Here is a 27,803-nt window from a genome sequence, read left to right on the forward strand (position 1 = left end):
ACTAGTCACTGGAGCATGGGTGAAGGTTATTTACAGGAGCATGGGCACATTTCTAGTGGTAACCCCTGAAGAAATTGTCTCTCTTTCACTCACAGGCTCAGCACGCATGTTTTTTTCTTTCTTTCTTTCTCACTGTTACTGACAGCACAACCCAAATCCAAACAAAATCTTTAATTCTCTACTTATTCATTTCAAAGCATACTGCTCTTACACCATGGAGATTCTGAGAACAATTGAGAAGAGCTTAATAAATGATGGGGGGTTTTGAAGATAGGGAAAAATCATGTGCCCATTTCTAAAGATTTATTTTTATTAACTTATGCATTATGTGTATGTGTGGGAGCACCTTTATGGGTGCCAGCGGCTGAGGAGGCTGAGAGGAGGCATTGGAGCCCTTAGAGCTGAGGTGGTTCTGAACCATGTGACACCAGTGCTGGGAAATGGACTTGGATCCTCTGAAACAGCAGTAATTTCCCTTAACTGCTGAGCCACCTCCAGCTTCCTACCTACCTGTGTCTAGAAGAGGCTCAGGAGAGGTCATCTACATGTGTGCGTTTAAAAAGTGAGAGAAATAAGCAATCATAGGTAGGTTTGGGTCAAATGCTTTAAACTTGGATGTCCTTAAATGACAGTGAAGAAATAGTGCTCCAGACACTATAGGTCAATTGCTTCAGTCATTAAACGAACAGTTTCCATCAGGCCTGGTGTTAGATCTTGAGCTATGATGACTGTCACAGGAAATGCACTCCTCTCCAGGGCTTTGCTGGCGGCTAGCAGCATGAGTCAGGAAGCTGGTGACTAAGCTTCATCAAAGCTATTTAGCAGATGGAAAACTTTCCATGAAACACTGGCAGTCCCTCTGGAACCTGTTGACTGAGATGGTTCTTGAAATAAATCTTAAGCTCTCATGGGGGTCATAAAGGACCCCAATAATCATGATGAAAGACATTCCACGAGGCCAGTCAAAGACTGCACCACACAAGTGAGGTGGTAGTCTCCCAGGACTTTTCTGCCCATTTCAGGGAGAAATGAGTGGCAGAGAAGCGAAGGGCTGAGAGAACTCCCTGGCTGATAATTAAGATTCTTATAATTTCAAGTTCTTCTCTTCTAATGGGGAAATCTCATTAGGCGCTGGGACCGGGTTAGGTGTTATACAACTTGATACCCCCAAAGGTAAGATGGACTATACTTGTCCTGGCTTTGTCTCATAGAGGCTGAGTCATCTGTGGATACTGGCCCATGTGATCAAGCATAGCCAGATGACAGCTCCTGCATTCTAGATTCAAAACAGGAAGTGACCTAAAGATGGAATGGGTTGCCTTGCATGTAAAGTGCATTCATATGTAACTCAAATTTTGATTATCCTTAGAGAATCTTTTCCTGAAAAAATGTGCTTACTAAGAAACTCTTGGCAAGCCCATGTAGTGTCTCAGAAAACAATTAGCTAGGCTTGGTGGTGCACAACTATAATCTCAGAGACTTAGGCAGCTGAGACAATTGGAGTCCAAGTTCAAAGCCTATCTGGGCATAGAGTGAGTTCAAAACCAGCCAGGTTAAGTTACTGAGACCCTTTCTCAAAATGGAAAAGTGACAAAGTAGGTTTGGTAATATAGCTCAGTGTTTGCGTGTCTGAAGCTCTGGCTTCAGACCTCAGTGTGAATACACACACACACACACACACACACACACACACACACACACACACACCCACAAATACATGCACATAGTCAAACAGCCTAATTTTACTACATACTTGTTAAGCATGCCATTTATCACATTATCACTCATCTATGTTGCTGGACAGATTTCAGTATACTAATTTATCTTTTTGAGTCAGGGTCTCTGTACATACAATGGGTAGGCCCAGATTCACTGTGTAGAGCAGGCTACCCAGGAAGTTCATGGGAATTCATCTTTTTCTGCCTCTAAAGTGTTGGGATAGCAGATATGCACCATCACACTAAGATTCACATTTAGAATTTGATTTTCATCTTGTAATCTACACAGATGGATCGAGGCTACCCACATCTCTCATATTCAATCAGGAGCTTGCCTTTTTTCCTGCTTCCCTGCCTCTTCTGTTGCAACTAAAAATGTATCTGTCTCCTGACATGGACTCTGACTTAATCCAGCTTGCACCACTGGAAATACACACTTGGGTATTCCTGTGATTAGAAACCATTTATTCTAGGTATGCAGTTTTTAGCACCTGTCTCTTTAGACATTTTTAAGATAGTAGTCACTCTGCTCAAAACAGTTTTGTGTTTTTGTTGTTGTCATTGTTCTGCTTTTGAGACTCTGTAACTTAGACTAATTTTGAGCTTGTGGTAATCCTTCTGCCTCATGTTCCCAAGTGCTAGAATTACATACAGTTGGGTGCCATCATGCTTAACCTTCAGTGGCCATTGTGGTCTGTTTTAAATTAGTGGGAAGCATACACGGTAGCTTAGGGCTGGGAAGAATGTCTCTGTTTCTCTCTTTCTAGAGATTAAACCCAGACTCTTACAAGTATGAGCAAGTGCTCTTTCTAGAGCATGTCTCCAGCCACAAACAGTTAAGGGCAGTGCGTATTAATGCGCACCAGTGGCAGCTGTCTTCCTGTTATTCTGTCTCCATCCACGCTAGCAACCAGAATTCTGGATGGAAGGTCTCAATTCATGTCTTGTGATGGAGAAGAATAAACAATGTATACCATTTGTTGGACCTGTCTAAAGAGAAGAAAACCAAGGACAGAGTTTATATCTCTATAGATGATCACAAGACAGGAATATGAGCTGAGTACTCATGTTTAGCTCTGTGGCGAGTTTCCCCTCTGAATGCTGAGAGGTGCATTTGCCTGGTGCAGAAGGAGAAAGAAGGACAGGGCATCTAGACATACAGAGATGAGTTGGAAAAGCTCTTCAGTGGTGAGCACAGGGGATATGAAGCAGGAGATGAGGAGGGAGGAGACACAGACTGTGACAGTGGAGGAAGGAGACCAAGAAAAGTGGCCAGAAGAACAGTGGGGAGGCTCTGTTACTACTTACTGTGTCTTCTTGAAAGAATTCCGGGGAGACATCAGGAACATTTACCAAATTATGTCCAGACCAGAGACGAGGACTCTTCAAAACACAAACCTATTTCTATTAGTTCTATTTCTATAGATCAAGGCTCCTTCAATTCACTTAGAATCCAGGAGGCTGTTGCTGGGAACAAGCAGTTTGCTTAGGGTGAAATAAGGTGGAATACTCAAATCCTTTCAGCTTTTTCAAAGACAAAATTTAGCACAGTTTCAAAGTATGCTCTCATTCAGGATGACAGCCCAACACTGAGTTCCAAGAGACATTTACAGGGCGACTTATGAGGAACACGGTGAAGGAGTTAAAATGTGAAGGAAAAAAGGATTGGGGATTATACGGCCTTGAACTATGAAAAGGGTGAAATGCTTTCAAGAAAGCAATAAAGACTAGTGAACCAGAAACTCCCTGCTCACTTATGATAAAATATCTAGTTAATACCAAATAAAAGATTTAAATAGACTTGTTATGGCTCCTTAGATAGTCTCCCTAAAATAATGCCCATATTCCCCTTTTTCTTGAAAGAGCATTTTTACAAATAAAGTGTTGCCTTAAGGAATGAAGATTGGCTAAGGAGAATAAGGGGCTTTGTTGAGCAGAAGGAGCCATGCAAAGAACACGAGTTCTGGGCTTAGACCTATCCTTAGACACTGCACAGGGCATTAGACCGGCGATGCAAACAAATTCAACTAGTTATTTTATATTATAGACAAACCATACATACATGCCAGTACTCAAAGGCTGAGTAAGAGGATTGGTGAAAATTCATGGCCAGCCTGGGTTATAGGCTGTGAGAGTCTGCTACAAGGTACTGAAAGTCTCCCTTTCTAGACAGAAAAATCCAGCCTAATGGGACATGTGGAAAATCAAATGTAATCATTGCCCAGAGGAATTATAGCTGTGACATAGCAGCTACTGGATGGGTACAGAGGATGAAATGTTATGATTAAGAAAACCAGAATGACACCAGAAAAGAGAAGACTAGCTCCTGATGGATGAACAGGGGCTCTCCAGATTTCTTAGAGAACTGTCCTGCTCACCACAGAGGAAGCTAGAAAATACTAGTGAAGTGGATCTTAAGTGCAAAGGAACATTAAAATGGCTGCCAAATGCTAGGGGTTTACAGAGTAAGAATTAAAGAGCTTGATTCTCTCTTTAACCTATAAATAAAAATTGGTGACAGGACAAGAGGGATGTCTCAGTGTGGAAGTGGATGCAGCTAAGCTTGATGACCTGCCTTACATCATGGTACAAGGAGAGAACCAATTTCCACAATTTTAACAATTTTTCCTATGACCCCAATACATACACATGCTAATTCATTACCCCACATAAAATAATAATTTTTAATTGTTTACAAGAAATTTGTAACAATTCCCCCCCCCATTATTGTTTCTCTTTCTAGAATTTCAGTTAGTTACACAGCACCAACTCTGTTCTAAAAACTTTCCATGGAAAATTCCAGAAATAAACAATTCATGCATTTTAAAATATGTCCTTGTTCTGATTCCTGAGATGAAATCTCAAGCTTTTTTTTTTTTCTCTTTCTGACACAAAGATGATCTTCCTTCCTTTGGATGGGGGATCAGAAGGTCAGAGGCAGCTCAAAGATATATCACATGTCTATGTCAATCAGTTTATTTGGGCTCATCTCCTAGGCATACTCTCAGCTAACACAGGTCTTTGAATGATAGCTTACAGTTATTGTCCAGGTTACTTTTTGCTACTGTGAAAAACACTGTGCTCAAAAGCATGGAGAAGAATGGGTTTGTTTAGCTTACAGTCTATCATGAAGGAAAGCCAAGGCGGGAACCTGGACACAAGAGCTGAAGTAGAGATCATTGAGGGGTGCTGCTTACTGGCATGCTCTCCATGCTTGTCTCAACTTGCTTTCTTGTATAACACAGGGCCATGTGGACAGAAATGGCAACACCCACAGTGAGATGGGCCCTCCCACGTGAACTATCATTAATCAAGAAATTGCCCCAGAGGGATTGAGGGAGTGGGATACAGATACATAATAAAATGTAACTAACAAAATAAAACAAAAACAAAACAACAAACAAACAAATAAACAGACAAAAAAAAAAAAAGAAATTGCCCCACAGACTTGCTTGGCTACAGGCCAGACTGATGGAGGCAATTCCTCAAACAGGTTTCTTTTTCCTGGGTGAATATAGTTTGTGTCAAGTTGACAAAAACTAACCAGCACAGTGAAAACTATATTACTTGATTATTAGTCATGGTTGTTAATTTCTTAGTATGCATAATGTATAAGCTAAGCTTAATTACAGGTGTGTACCTCTAGTAAAAACCCAGCAAGCTGATGGCTCAGTGTCTGCTGATATCCCTGACATCACCATGGGATTCCACAATAGTTCTCTCAGCATCCTTTGAAGGTTAATATTGCTTTTCAACTTGAATGGGCCTGCAAACAACTAAAGGACACACCTCTGGGAAGCTCCATGAGAGCATTTCCAGAAAGAGTTAAATGGAAGAAGAGAGAAGCTTGAGGCCCTGAGTGGGCATCACCTCCCTATGGCTGCCCAGATAGAAAGAGGCCCGAGGAAAAAGCTGTGTTGCCTGCTTGCCTTCACTTCTTGTTAGATTACAGAGTGGAGCTTGAGGCAAGGATTAAGTGCTTAGAGAGTGTGGAACATTGGAGAGCTTGCTTGAGAGTAGCACATCCAGAGCAGTGTGGGTAAGAAGAAATCAAAGAGAGGCATGGAAGCACAAGGCGATGCCATGCGCAGCCTCTCGGGGCTGGGCTATATTTCCTAACAAACTGCATAGAGATTCTGCAGATCTACTCTGCCAGCATGGTAGCTCTGCAGGAGACACTTCCTTAGAAAGTGATGGAAAGAAAACAACAGCCACAACAATGGAGCTACATACACTGAGGAAATGTCCACACAGGAGAAAAGAATTAACTTTCCATGAATGGTTCTTGGTTGGAGTATCAGTCTCAGAAAAGACCCCTGTGCCCAGATTTTTTGGTTCTGTTGCTCTCCTTGTGGAGCTCTTGTCCTCTCCAGATCTTACTATCTCCTCCCCCTTCTTGCATAAGATTCCATGCACTCTGCCCAAAGTCTGCCTATAGGTCTCAGCATCTGCTTTGATACCCTGAAGGGTAGAGTCTTTCAGAGGCCCTCTGTGGTAGGTTCCTGTCCTGTTACCTGTTTTCTCCCAAGGATCATTCATGGAGATAATCTAGAACTCCTGCACAGATATAGCCCATGGCATTTCAGTGTCCAAGTGGGTTCCATAGTAGTGGGAACAGAGACTGCTTCTGACATGAACCGATTGGTCTGCTCTTTGATCAACTCCCCCTGAGGAGGGAGCAGCCTTACCAGGCTACAGAGGAAGACAATGCAGCCACTTCTGATGAGACCTGATAGACTAGAATCAGAGGGAAGGAGAGGAAGACCTCCCCTATCAGTGGACTTGGGGAGGGGCATGGATAGAGAAGAGGGAGGGAAGGTGTGATCGGGAGGGGAGGAGGGAGGAAGGTATAAGAAATTAGGTGCCAGAACCCATGATATAATGTTCTGTCTGAGGATGGAAGTGAAGGGATGGCTGAATAAGGTTCAGCGTATTAGGAATAAGGTCAGGCAGGCTCAGGGCTCAAGCCGTAGCAATCTACAGATGTTACAAAGATACCAAGGAAGATGCCAGCCAAGTGTATGCATTGGAGTGCATCTATGTGTGTGGATACAGGTACATATGAAAGCCAGAATTCAATCTTAGGTATCATCCCTCAGTAGCTGTCCACCCTGCTTCATGCAGATGGTGTCTCTCACTAGCCTGGGACTTGCCAGGTCAGCTAGCTCATCAGCCAGCAAGTACCAGGGATCTGTCTGTCTCTTCCTCCCTGCACTGCTCTTACAAGCATGTGCTTGACACTTGGACCTGGATTCTTGGTATTGAACTCAGATCCTCATGTTTGATTGACAAGCATCTTAGCAGCTGAGCCACCCCCACCAGCTCAATACAGACATTAAGTCAAGTTTGTTGTGCTGAAGGTTTTTACTTTCCCAAGTTGAGTGGGAAGAAAAGAGATTAGAGACTCCACATATTATCACTTCTCTTCCATTGATGCTAATGTGAAAACACACTCATGTTCTTCACTATGAGGCTTAGGGGAGTTTGTAATAATTTATTGGTAAAACAAAAGGCAAGCAATGAGATGATGTGCGTATCTTTCACCTGAATTATTTACTCATTTTACTTAACAAGCAGAGGAAAGAAAGAAGAAAATTGTATCTAGCCATCCCAAGCTTTTTTTATTATTATTTTTTAATGGGGAATCTTGCTAGCCTCATAATGAAGCTCTGGAAGAAATAAAAACTTATGATCAGAACACGCATTATAGACATTTATGTAAAACTGGAAGTGAATAGTATTCTCCCATCTGTTACTAATTCATGATGGGATTCTCTTCGGTATTGTGACTGAAGTACGTTTGCATCATTCGTTTCTTGGCTTCAACAGTTGGGGAGTTCTCATCTTTGTTAATTTCACAACATCAGATGTTCGTGAGGAAGTAACCATTATGATTCAGAACCAACACGTTATCAATTCCAAGAGGGGAAGTTGCAGCCAGATAAAGTGGCAAATCTGAGGCGTTAAAATAGAGCTGTATTTCTAAACACTCTCTGCTCCAGGAAACCATTGAAGGAGATAGGAAATGGCTCTGGGGCTGGATTTGGGATCCCATGTGCATGCTCGCAGCACACCCGGCCGTGCTTCGGTCCAACAGTCCTCTCCAGGCTTGTGCCTCCGATGATGCCAAAAGACATTAACTGCTCATTAGAATAGGTGAGTAAACATTTGACAGGAGTGATGGGCCCTGCTAAGAAGTGGGGGTGGGGAGCACTGAGGGAAAGAGAGAACAAGAGAGAAACAGAGAGGAGGAAGATAGTTAGAATGTTCTAAGTTTTAAACTGAGATAACCCCACAGTTTAATATTTTAGCTTAGAATAATGATATGAATAAGAGAAAAGGAAAATTACTGCTTCTTAACAACAGGCACAAACAAACATTTTTCATGAGCTGAAAAGCTGAAAGACAGAGTATCATTTTAAGCAATTAACTGTTTGCCTGACACTGATTCGTGAGACATATAAAAGAAGATAGAAATAAGGTTCAACCTGAGTATATGTTAGCTCAATCCTGGACTTTTTAGGAAAGAAAGTTTCTTTTACTATGATGACAGCACATACCAGGTATCTTGGTCCCTGTACTATTGCTGTGAAGAGACACCATGATCAAAGCAATACTTCTAAAAGAAAGCATTTAACTGGGATTTCCTTACAGTTTCGTAGCTTTAGTTCATTATCGTCATGGTGGAAACATGGTGACATGGATGGTGCTGGAGAAGTAGTTGAGAGCTGCATCCTTAACTGGAGTCAGAGGAAGGGAAGGAAGGAGTAAAAGAGTGAGAGAGGGAGGGAGAGAGAGAGAGAGAGAGAGAGAGAGAGAGAGAGAGAGAGAGACTCTGCTATCCCTGGGCAAAAGTATGGGCTTTTGAAACCTCAAAAATCCCCCCCCCCACTTTCTCCAACAAAGGTCAAAAGGCCACACCTACTTCAACAATGCCACATGTCCAAATCTCTTTCAAATAGCGCTATTCCCTAATGACCAGGCATTCAAATACATGAGCCTTTGGGGGGCATTCTTATTCAAACCACCACTGCAAGCTAATTTTTAAGTCTTTGCTCTACATTGATAGGCACAATCAACAAAACAACCTTGGAGATGCTGATTATTTAGTTGTCTGATATCTAGGCATGATTTGAAAAGCCAAACTATAAAAAGACACAGAAGCATATTTGCCAGAACAAGAATCTTATCTGAGCAGATCTGGTTTTCTTATTAATCAATTAATTCTTTAATTTTAATTTTCTATTGTCTTTCCTGTGCCATCATAGCACTGAGAAGGCTCAGTAGCTATAAAAGATTGGTAATAACACTCTAAGTCTAATTAGTGTTTCCCGTATGCACATGGTTGTGGGGCATCCACTGGACTCTGAAACTTACCAATAGCCACATCACAAAACAATAATTTTCCCTCCCACAGCAGCAGTCAGCTGCCAATAGCTCCTCAGTTAGGGGAGGACCCTGAGAGGGTCTTTCCCATTCTTGCTAGAATTTTTCATGGCTTGATAAAAGAGAAAAAAAAAGTAGAAGAGGAAGACAAAAGTGGGAAGAAATAAAGTTATGAGGAGGCCATAAACCATTTTGGAGAGTATTTGGAGAGAGTTTGGGAGTAGAAAATGGAAGGTGAGAATAATTAAACTTCATTGTATACATGCATCAAATTCTCAAAGAATAACTTTTGAAAAGAAATCATTGACAAAACACTTTAGTGAAAAATGTAAAATAACTTTAAAAAGTCAAGTTAAAACAAACTGAAATTGTCTGATAGAGTTATTCTGAATTCAGGCATTTGTTCTAAGAAAACCATCCTCATTTGAAGAATAAGTTCTCAAAGTGACTTACTCAAGGTGACTGGGCACACCATTATTTAAGATAGTGAAAACTTCAAAACCATCTCAAAAAATCCCAATGCCAGTGAAAACTGGAATACCCATTCATTTACAAATGTGACATACCAGTACAGAAAGGCATCTGTGAGAGAGATTACTGTGAGTCATTACGTGTGGACACCTTAACTGGCTTATTATCTACAAGATATTATCTGGTTACTTAAATAAGAAAATGGGAAGAAAACAAGAAAACATATCAAACTAAAAATAGCTTCCTATTGCACTTTACAGACCTGTCTTTATGATCTGTGAGTCAAACTTTTAAAGTCATTTGAATAAAATGAGAATTCAATTATCAGGAGAAACAGGAAGTTTCCTTAAAGTTTTCTCTGTGATAAACCTATGACATGGGTGTGATTCTAACTTTTTACTGAGTGAGAAGGCTGGCTGTCAATCATTTCTTTGTTCTCAGTATACAGAACAGCTACTGTTAGGTGATTGGATGGAGTGTGTGAGTTCAGGTAGATTTATACCAAATCTGGTTATTGTGTACAGTATGTGTGTGAAGGTTGAAGGTAGAGAAGAAAATATTACAGTAGCATCACAGACATAAACAATGAGCAAAAAAACATGAAAAAAGAGACTAAAAACAAAACCTAAAGAAGAATGAATTTTGAGATAATTGAGTAATCTTTGGAGGAGGGAAAATTGATAAATAATTTAATCAGACCTTCTATATTCAACATTTTTATTAGCCTTTTCAATATTATCTCCGATGGCAACAAAACATAGAAATAATGAAAATTCCCATTCATATGGGAGTGAGGGGCTAAATAGTACTCCATGAAGATAATAGGATGTTGTGTAGATATTGAAGTTATCATTATAAAAGCATGTGGAAATGTTTTTGAACAACTATAAAATAAGAAAACACACGCCATACAAAGTAACCTATGTGACATTAATATCATTCTTTATTAGAATGGATTATACTTGGAGTCTGGAATAGGAGCTATGCAAGTGGAAGTAGCTGTGTTGGGATGATTTCTATTTGAAATAAGTGGGCTATTATATCTTCCTTACACATAAGCACAAACATATGTATTTTGGATATCATTAGTCTCTCATCATTACTTATTTTAATAAAGGAAGCGCAGCCAGCTGAAAAATAAATTCTAAGTAGCCATGTAAGTAGAATCAAATAATGAATCCATTGCATCCATTATACAGCTTCAAAAGTTAACTTTTTCATATAATGCATTTTATTATTAAAAAATGAATGTGAAATTTAGGTAAATTAATCCCAGAGATAATTACCAAGTGTGAGGAAAGTCTTATGTTAAAAGTAGAATATCTACCCTCTGATTTCATTCAGAATGTATCACTTCCCCTGGGTTTCCATGTGAGTCAAGACCTACAGCCATTCAAGGCTAGGAAGCAGGAGTTAAGGTCTGACTTCACAGATGATATAAGGGTAAGAGCAGAAAAATTACAGAAACCCCATGTCTTGCAATCAGAGGGAGAGAATTAAGAATAATGTAAGTTAAGGATAACTGTGTCCACCATCAGGACCTCAAGGACCTCAGGGACCTCCAAAGGCTGAGCCAAGATAGCAGGTTGTAGCCACGAATAGAGTTATACTTCCCCAAAGGACATTACTACCTTAGTGAATGACCACGAATGAGTCACACCGACAACTCAGAAATGTAGATGGAGATTGTTTAGCTCAAAGGAAGGTATTCTGAGAATAATAAATAGCTATTTCCAGGAAAGAGATGCTCATTTATCAATTGATCTATCCATTCCACCACCCATTTGCCTATCCACACAGTTGCCCGCCCATCCATCCATCCATCCATCCATCCATCCATCCATCCATCCATCCATCCATCCACCCACTTATCCACTGAGACAAATAAATAGTAAGTCTGTCATCCAGGAACTGGAAAGCCTTCAGAAGATTTGAAACAAAGGTATAACATTGGTTAGTACTGATATATTCAGGGAGGGACATGTCTGAAAAGATTTTGTCTGAAACTTCAGACTATATACTGAGCATGATGGGAAATCACAGACAACTTTTAGCAGCTAAGAGACAAGAGAAGATTTGTTTTTTACAAGCAAATAGCCAGTAATCAGCATATGGTCATTGAAAGGCTGTAGAATTGATTATCTGGAGAGGCAAATAGAAAGGGGGAGTGTCTGAGTTGCCTGGCCAATTCTGGAAAGAGATAATCTAGCAAATTTTCTGACACCAGGGCTTCAGCGCATCCAATTATTCTAGGAAGCCACACCTTTCTTCTCTAATCATAAATAACTACTGTCTATCAATCAAGCATTTAATCTAGCAGGCTCTGTTGACCTGGAACTCAATTTCCATAGTTAATCTTAGCTATAATTTTTAAATACATGTCAAACATGCCAGTAGAGATCACATATGACAACATAGAAAAACTGAAAAAAATATTAAAAAAAAAACCAAGTCCCAACTTTATTGACTATGATGACACCATTGCTTTTCTCTAGTGTATATCTGATAAAGTATAACTAAAGGCTAATCGAGCATTTCCCAAGAAAAACCATCCAATCTCAGCTCTGCATATGTCTTCTGGATTTTTGGGAAAAAAAAAGTCTTTCTTCTCACTTTACCACACTCTCTCTAGCAGTAACCCAAAAGATACAACAGCTAAATATCATCTATGTTAAATTACTTTTTCAATAGTAGATGATTTATAGTTGATTGGGTAATTAAATCAGCTACAAGTGGCTGAAAGTAAGTCTATTTTTATCATCCCTGTAAATTAAAAGTTCCGCATCATAAAAAATCATGACCATCTTGAAAATGACTCGTCAAGTGCCTTTTAGAGGCAAGTAAGATTTATTGTCAATTAACGTATTGAACTGAATAGTCAGCATAACCCTGTGCTCAAGACTTTTAAAATTATTGGCTTCCGTTTCAGAGATGTCCCCTACCATGGTAATGAAATGTATCTCCCTTCCCGTATTGAACAATTCCATAGGTTGGGTTTATATCTCACTATAACAACACTTCATTTTATGATCATCTCCAATCCTGTGTAATGAATACAAACACATTCCTTTTTTATTTCCATCATGAGTTTATCAATTTCCATTGATTCGTCTATAATGAATACAGTGAGAAAAAAGAAAGCCAGACAGATCATATCCATTAAAGTGTCTTTAGCTTCAAAAGTTTGTCTGTGGCATTGTTTAATTAAAAAAGAAAAAAGAAAGTCACCGAGAAACTAATTAAAAAGAGACATTACTTTTCAGACTTGCTCATAAACAAGTCAATAATTATTACATGCAGGAACTTGGGGGCTCTTGCTCTTGTAGAAATGTTGTGTTTGTATCCAGTTCACTTAAAAAAAAATAAAGTGATTAATTCTTACCAGACAGAGTGCATACGGGTAAGCCTCTTATCTAGTTATAATGTTCTACACTTTTTCTGAGTTAATAATGGCCAACCTCAACTGTCAAGGCTGAGATTCATTCACAAGTTCAATTTTTACAGCTAGCTTTGTTTGCCAGGCCATATGCATAACATCTGAGAGCCAAAGGTTTATCCACTCACAGTAAACATAGTGAGAGTTCTTCTTTTTCTTTTTTTTTCTAGCAGCATGTACAAATCTTTCTCTCTTTGTGTGGTTCTTCAAAGAATGCCTTATGTTCTAGGCACCCTGTATTGGGAACTAAGCCAAGCAGATGGATTTCTAAAATTCTACAGCTTGTACCTGGCAGCCTGGACACTGAACTTAACTCTTGTCCCTACATGGGAAGCAAGGAATGTGTTTTTCTAATATATAATGTGTCTTCCCACTTTCTGAGGATGAGGACTTGAAGTGAAGGCTGTGATATCTCCCCATCAATTTTCCTTCTTTACTTTCCTTTTTTAAAAGAAATTATTTTATTTTCAAATGTTTATACTTGTGTGTGTCTATATGTGGCTATGTGTACATAGGTGTAGGTGCAGGTGGAGGCCAGAAAATGGTGCTGAATCTCCTGGAACTGGAGTTACATGAAGCGAGCTATCTGATGTAGTTGCTGGGACCTGACCTTGGGCCTCTGTGAGAGCAGTCAGTGCTCTAGACCACTGAGCCATTCATCCGGTCCCTTCTTTTCTATTTCCTGTGTAGGCTTATAAAGTAGAACCCTTTCAAGTTATACATAAAAAGTGCTCAGAATGATGCATATTAGGACCAAGCACATTACAAATGTGCTTGCAGTCTTTTTAAATTTGGTTTACCTAAGTCCATTATAATACAAATCTAAATGACAATGGTATCTCAACACTGAGCATCTGTTGGGACTTAACATTTGTGTTCTCATGTAGGTAGTCATTAGACATATTAGTGTTCCAATTTTGTCACATGAAGGAGACAGGGTTGAGAAATAACAAAGTATTCCATATTCCCCTCTTGTTCTCTTACTATTTAATGTTTATGCTGATTCGTTTTAAGTGTCAACTTGACACAACCTAGAATAAGCTGGAAAAAGAGTCTTAATGAGGAATTATCTAGATCAGGTTGGCCTGTGGGGATAATTGTGAGTGTGTGTGTCATGATGGTTAATTGGTGTAGGTAAGAAAGACCAAGCCCATTGTGGGTGGCAACAATCCTTAGGTGAGGAGTCCTAACAAGTATAAAAGAGGAGAAAGCTAACTGAGAGCAAGCAAACAAGGGCTCATGCTTTTGTTCTTTTTTTTCTCTCTCTTTGCCTTCTCCTTCTAGAAGTAATATGCTGTAACCTGTAAATATAAACAAAATAAATTCTGTCTTTCCTAAGTTGTTTTTTGTCAGGGTGTTCTATGATAGTATTCAATCACCTTACTGGCGGTGGAGGTGGGGAGGGGAGATGGCTCTAGAGGACCTGAGTTTAGTTCCCAGTAGTCATGTGGAGCAGCTCATAACCACGTCCAACTCCAATGCCAATGCTTTTTTCTGGCTTTCATGGACAGTTTCACATGTGTGCTGTGCCCATGTGTGTGGGTATCACACGCACACACCACGTACATACATACACATATTTTTTTAAAAAATGTAAGAAATAAGCAAAAAGAAATTAAAATATGGTGTCTTGGTGAGATTATACCGTCTTCTAATTTTACCTTGAGAAATGCTGAAATTGAATCTCACTCTGATCCTTGATCTTTCTCCATGGGCTGGACCATTTTCCTTTGAAAAAGATGCTAATATAGAAAGTGTTCTTGCATGGAGCATAAGATAGAGAAATTGTGCCTTACATAGGATAATCATCCAATCTATCACCCAAATAGAACCTTAATGGTATCATGCATAAACTGGGACCATAAAGAAGAGAGATTATGTTCATTTATTCCATTGTCTTCTGCTCTTTACCCTTAGCCAGCATCAAGTAGACTGGATTGTAAGAATGAGGTTTTATTTTCATTTAGCTGATAACGAAAATGAGGGGCACCAGTACCAATATTGCTCAGGAGATTCTTGACCAGATTTATTGAATTTTTCATCTTAACATGATGTCCAGGAAATCAATTTGCACACTGAAGTTTAAGAAGCAATAAAACACAACATCGGAATCAGCAAAGACTCAATATTTCTTTCAATCGGCTGTTCATTAGAATGACTTCAGCAGTTTAGAAAAAAAAAATCATTCCTCTGTAGCACAATTATTTTACTCCCTTGTATATAATTTAGACAAAGCATCCCACAAAAGGGATATGTTCAAATGTTTTCACTCCAGTATTGGAAAAGTGAATACTCAGAAATATTGTGTGTATTCATCAAGAAAATTTGCTGGACAAAATTTGATAAATTTAAATAATAGTTTATAGCTGATTTGCTTTTATAATTGTGATTATCTATTAAAAACTACAAGTGAGCTTCAAAGAAAGGGTTGTAGCATTACATAAATTTTATTGTCTCTCTTTCAGTACCTGGAGTGGAGAAATCTGTGGTTCACCCTCCTCCCACTTTGCTTCGCTGTCACTCCTGACAGGAGAACTGAAGGAACTCAGGGTCAACTACTTGGAGACTACACTCTCTTCCAGATAATGTGTACTTTAATTTACTAAACAAACACATGCTGAGTTACCACTAGGGCTGGGAACATGGTACCATAGCTTGCTGGAAAGTGTGAAGACCTGAGCTCAGTACCTCCAAAGCCATGTAAATATGTACATAAGCTTGTCATCCAAGGGTTTCTACCATGAGATGGAGATATAATCCCAGGATGTCCACATGCCAACTAGCAAGGTTTAAACAGTGATGAAAGACAAGAGGTTCCATCTCAAGTCAGGTAGAAAGCAAGGACCAACATGAAGATTTTTCTCTGATCTCTCTATTGCCCACAGACACACATATACCCACACATGTCTCATTAAAAGGGATAATAAAACACGAAGACTACATTACACATTGTATAGACATGTATACATTTGTAGAGACCATATACAAGCAGAGATGGAGCTTGTCCACTTGGAATCCAGGGAGAAAGCACCCTTTCATGGATGAGGAGCAGAGTGGCAGCAGAGAGCAAGCAGCGGCTGTAACTGTCGGTGACTTTTTTTCTTACTGGGTTGTTGAGTAGATGAATGATTCATTTTCTTAGAATTTGTAATGTTCCCTGATGGTAGATAGAATAAATGTTCACAGGTAATGTGTAATCCTTATTAAATAAAAATTACCAGGTAAAAGGCCTGGAAATCAGTATAAGTACTCAAGGTGATTTTTGTGAACAAACAGATTTGAAATTCTGTAGTCTGGAAAAATCTTCAGATAACATGAGAGAGAGAAGAGAGAGAGAAAGAGAGAGAGAGAGAGAGAGAGAGAGAGAGAACTAGCAATAATATCAACACATTGGGTTTTGCTTTACCTTTGAGTGGTTGAGACATTTTACCATGTAGCTCCAGCCTGACTCATTGTAGAGCTCAGGTTGACATCAATATTCCTGCTTCAATGTCATAGAAAATGTTCTATTGCTGTGAAGAGACACCATGATCACAGCAACTCTTATAAAGAAAAACATTTAATTGGGACTGGCTTACACTTCAGAGGTTTAGTCTATTGTCGTCATGGCAGAAGTATGGCATCATGAAGGCAGACATGGCAGTAGAGAGTAACTGAGAGGTGTTCATCTGGATTATCAGGCAACAGGAAGAGAGAGACACTGGGCCTGGCTTGAAAATTTGAAGTCTCAAAGCCCACACTCAGATATACACTTCCTATAACAAGGCTATACCTACTCCAACAAGGCCACACCTAACAAACAGTGTAACTCCCTAATGACCAAGCCTTTAAATCTATGAGCCTATGGAGCCATTCTTGTTCAAACTCTTACATTCCACTCCCTGGTCGCCATTGGCTTATAGCCATATCATAATATTTTTTAAAAAGTGCATTTATTCCAACTTCAAAAGTACCATTAGTCTGTAACAATCTCAACATTGCTTAAAAGTCCAGAGTCCAAAGATTCTTCTGAGACTCATGACAATCTCTGAACTGTAATCCCCTATTAAATAAAATTAAAAAAGCAGATCACATACTTCCAATATACAGTGGCATAGAATATACATTACCATTTCAAAAGGAAGAAAAAGGAGCATAATGAAGAACTACTGGACCAAAGCAAGACCCATCAGCAGGGCAAACTCTGCATCTCCATGCCTGATGTCAGAATGTTCTTCAGTCCTCCTCCAATCCTCTCAGATTCTCTCTCTTGGGCTGGTTCCACAAGCTGGTAGCATTTTGTCTTAGAAGCTGTCTCAAGACTGTGGCATCTCCAATAATTTAAGGCCTATAAGGCAATTTGGACTTCATCTTTCTTATGTCTCCATGCAGGGACACCCCTGACATATGACTGTTCTCAGCAGCTTTTCTTAGTCTTGGAGGTAGATTCCAAAAGCCCTTTCTTGTATACTTGACTCTAAAGCCAGAACCATGTGGCCAAAGCTGCCAAGTTCTGTGGCTTGCTGGGGCTGGAACATGGCTCCCTTGTTTAAATACATTTTCGTCAGCTTTCTATTTTTGATGGTTTTCTTCACTATCTAAGCTTGGCTGTCCTAGAACTCATTATGTAGACCAGGCTGGCCTTGAAATTTGATATCTCTATGCCTCTTTTTCCTGAGTGCTGGGATTAAAGTAGTTCACCATCACATCCTGCTATAAATTTTTCTTTAATTTCTTTTATTTATTCACTTTACATCCTGATAGTAGCCCCCTCCTCCCCTCCTCTCCTCCTGGACCCACCCTACCTTCCTCTTCACCCTATCCCCTAGCCCCTACTCCTCAGAAAAGGAGAGTCCCCTCCCCACCAACTCACTTCAGCACATCAAATCCCATCAGGAGTGAGCATATCCTCTTTCCCTGCGGTATGATGAGGCAGCCTGCCAGGAGGGATTGAAAAGCAGGCAACAGAGTCCATGTCAGAGACAGCCCCTCCTCCCCTTATTAGGGAATCTATATGAAGACCAAGCTTCCCATCGGGTACATATGTGTAGGAGGACTAAGTCCAGTCCATTCATGGTCCTTTGTTGATGCATCAGTCTCCACCTGCTCTAAAGAAAGTCAATGTTCATTAATAAGGTGAGTGATTTAAATTTCATATTTTGATTGATAGGTTAGGTCATATGCTCATTTTCTTGGCCTTCAGTGTATCTGGTTTTTATTGCACTGCATACATAAATTTTTACTTTATTTAGTTTCTTACTATAATTTAGTTACCCCATTTCTCCCTTTCATTTTTCCCGTAAGCCTTCCCATGTGTCCCTCCCTGTACTCCTTAAAATTCATAGCCTCTTTTTTCATAAATTATTACTGTATGTGCATATATATATATATGTCTCCCAAATATAACTTGTTAAGACCACATAATATTACTTGTATATGTATTTTCTGAGATGACAATTTGTTTGGTTTTAATCATATTAATGACTAGTTGGGAATAAGTATAGCATTACAGTAAATAGAGGGCTCTCCCCCAAAGGTTACAAGAGAACACAGTTTTGTCTTACTGACCCCCTCTACTGTTTCATGTGTCCTACCTGGCTAAGAACTAGCATTTTAAAGGCCCATAGAAAAGTGCCCTGAAAAAGGTTTCACCATAGCTGAAACATGGAGACAGTATGAACAATACCAACTAATGACTGTGGAGGTAGAGTACCATTTATCTTTTTGATAGAATATTACTCAGCAACAACAACAAAATAAGGTACCACAAGTGGACCCTCAAAACATTATGTGCAGAAGAGAGACAGACGACTAATCACAAACGCCTGTTTTCTTTATGATGTTACTCATAAAGAAGGTTCAGCATAAAGAATTCCATAGAAACAAAGAGCTGGCTGGTATCTTAGGAAGTGAAAATGATGTCATAGTCAGTGTTCTGGGAATATAAACTCCATTGCACCTCACATTTGCATATGTGAAAATTTAGTATGTGGAGGATAGGGCCACAAGACTTTCAAACACTGGACTAAAATAAATGAATACTTGGGGTGTCTATAGGCTTCAAAGAATGTGTATCTGCCTCCATCTCCTGTGCCTTCTAAGGTCATCCCTCCTAAATTACTGACTTACTTAGCAACAAGCCACAAGGATTCCAGTGCGAGCCTGCAGGGTGAGACTAGTGAAGAGAGTGCTCTAGTAGTCCTTGAACCTTAAGAAGAAAAGAAATACAAAGAAAAAGTAGTTAGCAAAGAGGAAGACTAGAAACTATCAAATTCATAGGCCACTTGCATGAGCAAAGAGGCACTCCAGGTGCCAGAAGGTGATCTATGCATCATTATAGTACTAAAATCTATGACTATGTCTCATTATAATACTAAAACACACACAGCCGGGGAGAGATTTAAGATACGAATGAGACGTGACATGAGATGTGGTATTTTGAGTGATATGGAACTGGAACAGAGCATGCTCAGGAAAGGACTTGCTGTGCAGATGAGTCCAAAAGTCCACATGCACTCTGGCTCCAATCTTCTATGCACCTGCACGTTGAAATGCTGGACTCTGCTCCAGGCAGCTTCCTCCCTTGGAAGTGTGTCTTCTCTTTATAAACTGACTCAGCTCAATTCTTTGTTCTGGAACACAAGGACCTGCAATCCCTCTGGAGTTTTCTGAGTGAGCTTTCAGTATCCTATCACTGGAGACAAAGAGACAAGTAAAGAAGAAATGTTCTCTGCCATTCTTAAGGGGATGCAGCTGCCTGAAACTTCATGAAGTTAGACACAGGCTCATTGTGACTGGTTTACTATTATTATTATTATTATTATTATTATTATTATTATTATTATTATTCCAATTGTGATTAAAAAATAAACCTCCAGAAGCAAAGCTCTCTATGCCCCAGGAGAAAGTATAAAAAAGATTGCTTGTTCGGTCCAGATAAGGCTTCTATAGCTAGGTAATTTTCATGCCTAACAGCTTCCACGTCGGAACATTTTGAAGCACTTACTTAGCCTGACCTCTTCACAAACTGAGTCTTCAGTCAGATAATGATGTACCAGGCAACATGTGTGCCTGGATCCCTGTGTCCTGCCACTGTTGGAATTGCTGGGCCTTCTGCAGTTTCTGAAGAATACCCAGAGAGGTACCTGGACACTGCTCTTTGATCCCAACCTTCCCACACCTGCCATATCTGGTACTGTGGATAGATAGCTTTAATCGCACAAGTTCTTTTGGATCTTCACTAATGCATCTCATATTTTTGTTCCATGAACCCACAAAGCAGGGTGATACAGTTCAGTAGAAGTTTGCCCCTAAGGTATTTTGATAACTAAACCTGCAGCTTCACTTAGATTACATGTACAGATAAAGCTGGGACCCCTGCACAGTGATTTGGGTGTTCATAGTTCATAAATAGGTGACCAGGCCAGGCTTAGAAAGGACTGGCTGTATTCCTGATTGTCTGCACCATAGATCCAATCTCTTATGGACCTTTTGGTCAGGGACCACTTCCATCCTGGCCCCAACCACATCTCTCATTCACTCATCTCATCTTTACCATGAACACTTACCAAGTTCACACTGTGTATGCACACACTCATCTTACTCAACAATCCTCCAAGTCTGGAAATTGCCTTTTTTTATTTCTACAGAAGCAAGGAAAGAAAGGGAGGCAAAGATACATGTAGGGAGGGGAAGGCAGAGAGCTGAAGAAAGAAAGGTAGAGCTGAGACTAACTTTTCCAAGTCTTAAAGCTTATAAACTGCAATGTCCGGATTTCAACCCAGGCCTTCCGACTGGGATTTTAATCACCTCACTATTTCGCATGAGCAAAACCAAATTACTTGCAATTCCCCCAATGTGCAATTTTCTCATGCCTTTGGGCAGGAACAGATCTGAGTTTTGTAAGGCTGGAAGTTTATACAGTTTTGGAAACCCTATTTAAGAAAAAAGGCAAACAAAAGCAAAATAGTAATGAAATTTTAGATATTATATGGATATTTATTACAAATATAAAAATTGCATATTACATACTTAAAAGCTAAATATCACAGAACCCAGAAAATAAGAAATTTCTATAATAATTTCTATTTTATGTAGCAAATAGGATTTTCCCTATTCTTTTTGAGATTATACTTACAAATTTCTTCCTTTATATGCCCAAAGTACCAAGACCTCATTTTCTAAAGAAAGAATGGAAGATAATTCAACTTTCCGAGAAGTTGGCAAACAATAGCCTGAGGCTAGGTGATGGTTTTGTGAATAAAGTTTTATTAGAAAAGTCATGTTCACATGGGGGTGAGTACTTGAAGCAGATGACCACAAAGAGAAATAACTACTCTTCCCAAACAAACCAAAGAAACAATCATATTTTCAATGGTTTTCTTGGTAGTCAACTTGATCCTGCCTGGAATTTCAGAGTAGCTGTTAGGATATTTTCAGGAAAGATTAATTGAGTAGTGGAAGAGTCCCCCCCCCCAACACACACATAAAGTGGGCAGATCTTTCTTATGAAGACCTGAGGAAAGCATCTGTTGCTTGCATATCATCACTTCTTGTTGAGTATATCTACCCAGTTGTTGCTACTGCTACTGCCATTCTTCACTGACTTCAGAACTGAGCAACATCATCCGCCCAGATCAGTGTCTCTTCTGAAATGCCCCAGTCTTTCAGCATTGGGTTGAAACTGCTGAGGCATCCAGCCTCATAGACTGAGAACCTATTGGAGTTCTTAGTTTCTGGTGAATGCCAACAATTGTTAGAATTCAGCCCATGAACCAATTCAGTACATCCCTTCTATCAGTTCTGTTCCTCTAGAGAATTGTAATATGCCATCCAAATCTAACTTGTTGAACCAATAAGTTACTAGTTTTCTTACAAGAATAAGAGTGATGCAAAGGCAGCTACGTCAGTGGAAAGCCCCCACATAATGAACTCCAGCCAAATTCCCACCCCTTCTATATTTTAATGCATCTCCTAAATAATGTGTAGCTTAAATAGAATCAGGAGTAGAGACTACAATGCCAAGTAATAATCTTCCTCCTACCCCTCCTCCCAGAGGCTGTACTGTCAACAGCTTATGTACATCTATAATGAAAAGGAGCAAAATGAACATAAATAAATAAATAGGTACATAGATAAATAAATGAATAAATAAATAAAATGTACAGTTCAAGGAGAAAAGAAGCACTAGGAAGTATAGTGGAATCAAGTCCAGAATTCAAGGAGATAAAAAGCTAATTTTTAAAAAATGATGCTAAGTGAAATAAACGGACTCCTAACAGAGGGAAGGGAACACCAACCCATCCACAAAAACTTTAACCCAAAATTTGCCCTGCCTACAAGATGTGCAGGGATGAAAATGGAGCAGAGATTGAGGGAATGTCCAAGCAATGCCTGGGCCAACCTGAGACCCATCCATTGGAGAGAGCCAGCCCCTGTCACTATTAATGATGTTCTGCTGTGCTTGTGGACAGTAGTCTAGTATACTTGTTCTCTGAAAGGCTCCACCCAGCTGTGGATCAAAACAGTTGCTGAGACTCACAGACAAACATTGAGTGGAGCACAAGAAATCTTGTTGATGAGTGGGGGAAAGGACAGAAGGAGCCGGAAGTAATAGGAGCTCCACAAGAAGACCAATAGAGCCAGCTAACAAGGCCCAGGAGGACTTGCGGAGACTGATGGACCAACCAAGAACCATGCATGGACTTGACCCCTTAACATCTGTACCTGATGGACAGCTTGGTCTTCATGTGGGTTCCCTAATAAGGGGAGCAAGGGCTGTCTCTGACATGGATTCTGTTGCCTGCTTTTTGATCATTTCCCCTTGGCAGCATTGCCTCATCATACTACAGGGAAAGAGGGTGTTCACAGTCCTAATGGGACTTGATGTGCTGGGGTGGATTAGTGGGTAGGGGACTTTCCTTTTCTGAGTAGTAGGGGAGGAAGATAGTGTGAAGAAGGAGGAAGGAGAGTAGGACCAGGAGGAGAGGAGGGGAGGAGGGGGTTACTATAAGGATGTAAAGTGAATAAGTAAAAGAAATTAAAGAAAATTACTTCAGCTTGAGAATGACTCCACCTAGAACTTACACTACTACTTTGCTCCAAATAAAGCTATCTTGATTCTTATGCACAACTCTGAGAGCCCTTGTTATCAGTTCTTTGGATAAGAGGTCATGGGCCTGGAAATACAAGGCCCAGTTTCCAACCACCAGTACTCTCTAGGTTGGGGAAAGGAATCTTTCCTTGACATCTCAGTGATGCTGTAAGCCCCTGTACTCTGAAGACAGAGTTCAAAATTGCTACTCAAGCTCACCTAAAATGACTTTCACTGAAACTTGAAGAAATAAATAAAAAAGAGAGAAAGAAAGAAAAAGGAAAAGAAAGGAAAAGAAAAGAAAGCCTTGCATTACCAAAATGAGAAATCGTACTTGCTTTTGGAAGAAGGCCCTGGACAAAGCTCCCTTCTGGGGAGGACATATGGAGAAAGCTGCTCTCTCTGAAGAATAGGAGTGTGGTATGGAGCTGCCAAGGAGCAGACCACAGTTTTGTAAGTCATAGGCCTCCTTTGAATCTCCATTAATACAAACAAAAACGGTCTCAGTAAAGAGGCCCCCTAACAGAGCCACAGATCTAAAAGGGCATTGCCTTCAGGTTTCTAGGCTCAGCTTGTAGACATAGCAGCTGCTTATTTTTAATTTAATTTTTATTTTTGGCTTTAGAAATCCAAGATTATAACAAATTCCACAGCTCAAAATGTAGACCCAGATTTCCAATGGCAACAGACTTGTTTATATTAGATAAAGAGTTTCACCAGTAGTTCCCGCAAAATATCCTATTATTCTAAAACACATTTGATATTCTCAAAAACAGCTAAAGCTTGGCAGGCATTTAGGTCCTAGTGAGAAGGGAAACTTACTGTGAGGTGACATCTATGATTGAAATTCTGAAAAGGAGGCATCTGTTTGGAGTCAGAGAAATCACTGAAAGCTTTTATCATCCTCATAGTATTGTAAAGGCCACAGAGAAAAGCAAATATGGAGTAAAGAAGTTACAGTCAGTCAGAACCCAGATGGCCAAGATCCCAGGATAAAGAGAAGTATGAAAATATAGTTTAACAATCTAAGCTCTTTTCCCATTGAGCTACTAATTGATTGATTGATGGAGGAAGGAAACTAGAGACATGAGCACCTTGCAGATGGGAGTTGCTTTGGAAGGCAGGGGTGAGGTTCCAGCTGCAGAGGAAGAGGATTTGATTCAGGATTCAGCACAATCAGAGGCCTTGTATACATGTTGACATATCCTAGGAACGAAGAAGGACCACACCATGGGTGGGGGCTGCAGTGGGAACAAAAGCGCCAGTTGTCTGTTTGATGGAACCTAGACATGCCCAGTAGATGAAACTTTGAGCGTTCCTGTGCGGTTTTATCCTTGTTATGTTAGTTGAAGTTGGGAGACCCATCTTGAGCCATTGTGAACTACATAAAATGGAGAAAATGAAATGAGTACTAAAATGCAATTACAGCTTCCTGCCTCTTGACGGTACCTGGAGTGTGAATGGCTGTTTTAAGCTCCTGCCTCCTTGATTTCCCTCACATGGTTGCCTGTAGCCTTGGACTGGATCCATAACAAACACTATTCCTTCAGTGGCCTTTGTCCAGATATTTTACACCAGCAACAAGAAAAGCAACTAAGACACACACTTCAGATCACCTCAGTTTAGATGACCTGGGCCTTCTTGGATTTCTTACTAGACCCTGAAGAAATACCACCCAGAAGAAGAAAGCAGCATGCAAATCCACTGTAATTTATTTAAATCCGTGTTGTATGGTAGTCCTCAAGGCACGCCAAGATGTGAGGCCGCAGAGAACACAGGTGAAGAAGAGACACTCAGAATTAGAAGTTGGGTAATTCATAAAACATGGATGTAAGAATAATGCTAATTTGTTAACATGTTTACAACTATCAATGACAAAAAGGGGAATTTTACATGGCAAGTGGAATATAAGGAAAATAAAAAGAACTTAAATAAAAGGTAAATTAATATGGTACAAATTAAATCACGTGCTAGTCCTGTATGGAGTTGAGAAATTTAGTGGTAAATATCTGACCAAAACTAAGAGAGAAGAAAGATGATTTATAAAAATAAAAATGGCACATGGCTTATATTGTTTTAATCTCATGGAACTGTGGGTTCAGAATCTCGTCTGACTAGAGGGACAAAAGGAATATATGAACAAAATATTCTGCAAATTCCTATAAGAGATGAAAGATTAAAAGATCCTATAAACTCAAGCAAGAAACATATAAGGAACTAGATCAAGTCACAAGTCACATCTGGTGAAACTGTTGAAAACTAAAGACACGGAGCTAGAGAGGAGGCTCAGCAGTTAACAGCTCTTGCTGCTCTTGCGGAGGACCCAAGCTCCCTTCCTAACACCAACACTGGCTAGCTAACAAATACCTGTAACTCTAGTTCCAAGGCATCCCATATTTTATTCTAGTATCCTTGGGTACCAACACATATGTGGCACGTGCACACACACACACACACACACACACACACACACACACACACAACACACACACACAAATAAAGAAAAATCTCAGAAAATGGAAACTAAGAACAAAAATCATAGAGGTGAACAGAGGAGAAAAGAGTACATTGTCTTCAGAGAAACAGAATAATAAATAAATTATAGAGAAATGATGAAACTCAGAATCCACAAATTGAAAAAGAAGGCCTCCAAACTAGAAGTCTATATACAAAGCAATGATTTAATTCAGAAGTGAAAGCAAAATAAACACATTTCCAGGAAAAAAATGTGTGTTAAGACATCAGACTTACACTAAATGAAATACTTTAAGAGACTCCTTTAAGCTTGTTAAAATTATTCTAGCTGCAAGCATGAACATCTAAGTAGAAATGAAGAGAAATGGAGAAGTTTGAATATATTTGAATATATGTGTAAAAATGTGTATATCTTAATTATATATGATTTAAATAGAAAGTTAAAACCTATAACAACACTGCAACAGAAGGCAACTGAGCTTGTGGATAGGGTTAAATCACATGGAGGCTGTAGCATCAGGAGTACAGTGAAAGTGGTGACTCTTTTTTAAGATTTTTTAAAAACTTTAAAAAAATTATGTATTTATCCACTTTACATCCGGATCATAGTCCCTCCCTCCTACCCTCTCAGGCCCACCCTGCCTCTCTCTTTTCCTGTTCCTCTTCCTCTACCCCTCAGATAAGAGGAACAACTCCCTACCAACCCACACTAGCATAAAGTTGCAAGAAGACTTGAGTCATCTTCTTCCCCTGAGGTCTAGCTAGACAGCCCTGCCAGGGAGAAGTAATCAAAAAGCAGGAACAGAGACCATGTGTAAGACAGCTACCTCCTGTCCCCTTCCTAGAAGACCTAAATGAAGACCAAGTTGCCAATCAGCTATGTATGTGTAAGGGGCCTAGGGAGAGTCCTTACTTGCATGGTCCTTGGTTGATGCATCAGCCTTGGTAGGCCCCCATGGGCTCAGGTTAGTTGGCTCTGTTGTTCTTCTTATGGAGCTCCTATCCCCTCCATGCCCTACTATTCTTTCCTCCACTCTTCCACAAGACTCCTTGAGCTCCACCCAATGTTTGGCTGTGAGTCTCAGCATCTGTTTCAATTTGTTGCTGGGTGGAGCCACTCAGAGGACAGCTATAATAGTCTTCCATCTGCAATCATATCAGTGTCAGAGTTGGCTCTCTCCCATGGGGTGGGGCTCAGGTTGGGCCCAGCATTGGTTGGATATTCCCTCAATCTCTGCTCTATCTTTATCCCTGCACATTTTGTAGGCAAGCTAAATTTTGGGTCAGAGTTTTTGTGAACAGAGGAGAAAAGAGTACATAGGGATAGGTGTCCCTATGCTAAGAGCCATGTTTAGAAGAGGGTATCCTCCTCAGTCTCTATGACCCCTGCTACTAAGAGTCTACCCATATCATTCCAGAAGCATACCCTGTCTTGGTTTCTAGCTTGTCTCAGAGATGCCGCCCATGGTTTCTCTTTTCTGTACAAGTTCTTTGTCCTCTCCATCTCTCCTTCCCACCTCTGATCTCCACCCTATTTCTCTCCACTCTCTCTCTTTAGAGAGGGAACTTATGCTGTTCCCTCTGTTTAACTACTTCCAATGACTATTTTGTTTCCACTTCTGAGTGAGATTTAAGCATCCTCCCTTGGGTCCTTGTTACTTATCTTCCTTGCTTCTGTGACTTGTAGTATGGTCATCCTGTACTATCTGGCTAATAACAGCTTATAAGTGAATACATATTATGATTATTTTCTGGGCCTGGGCGATCTTTTCTAGTTCCATTAATTTGTGTGAAAATTTCATGGTTTCCTTGTTTTTAATAGTTGAGTAGTTTTCTATTGTGTAAATATACCAGTTTCTTTATCCATTTTTTGGTTGCAGGACATCTGGGTTGTTTCCAGGTTCTGGCTATTATGAATAAAGCAACTATGAACAGAGTCAAGCAAATGTCCTTGTTGTAGAATACACATCTTTCGGGTATATGTTAAGGAGTGGTATAACTGGGTCTTGAAGTAAAGCTATTCCCAATTTTCTGAGAAGCTCCACATTGATTTTCAAAGTGTATGTACAAGTTTTCATTCTCACCAGAAATGCAGGAATGTTCCCTTTTCTCCATATCTTCTCCAGCATGTGTCGTCTCTTGAATTTTTTGATTTTAACCATTCTGATGGGTGTAAAATGGACTCTCAGTCATTTTGATTTGCATTTCACTGATAGATGTTAAATTTGAACATTTCTTTAAGTGC

The sequence above is a fragment of the Psammomys obesus genome, unplaced genomic scaffold, assembly GCF_907164565.1.
Source record: "Psammomys obesus unplaced genomic scaffold, mPsaObe1.curated_primary_1811, whole genome shotgun sequence".
In the NCBI taxonomy this organism is placed as follows: Eukaryota; Metazoa; Chordata; class Mammalia; order Rodentia; family Muridae; genus Psammomys; species Psammomys obesus.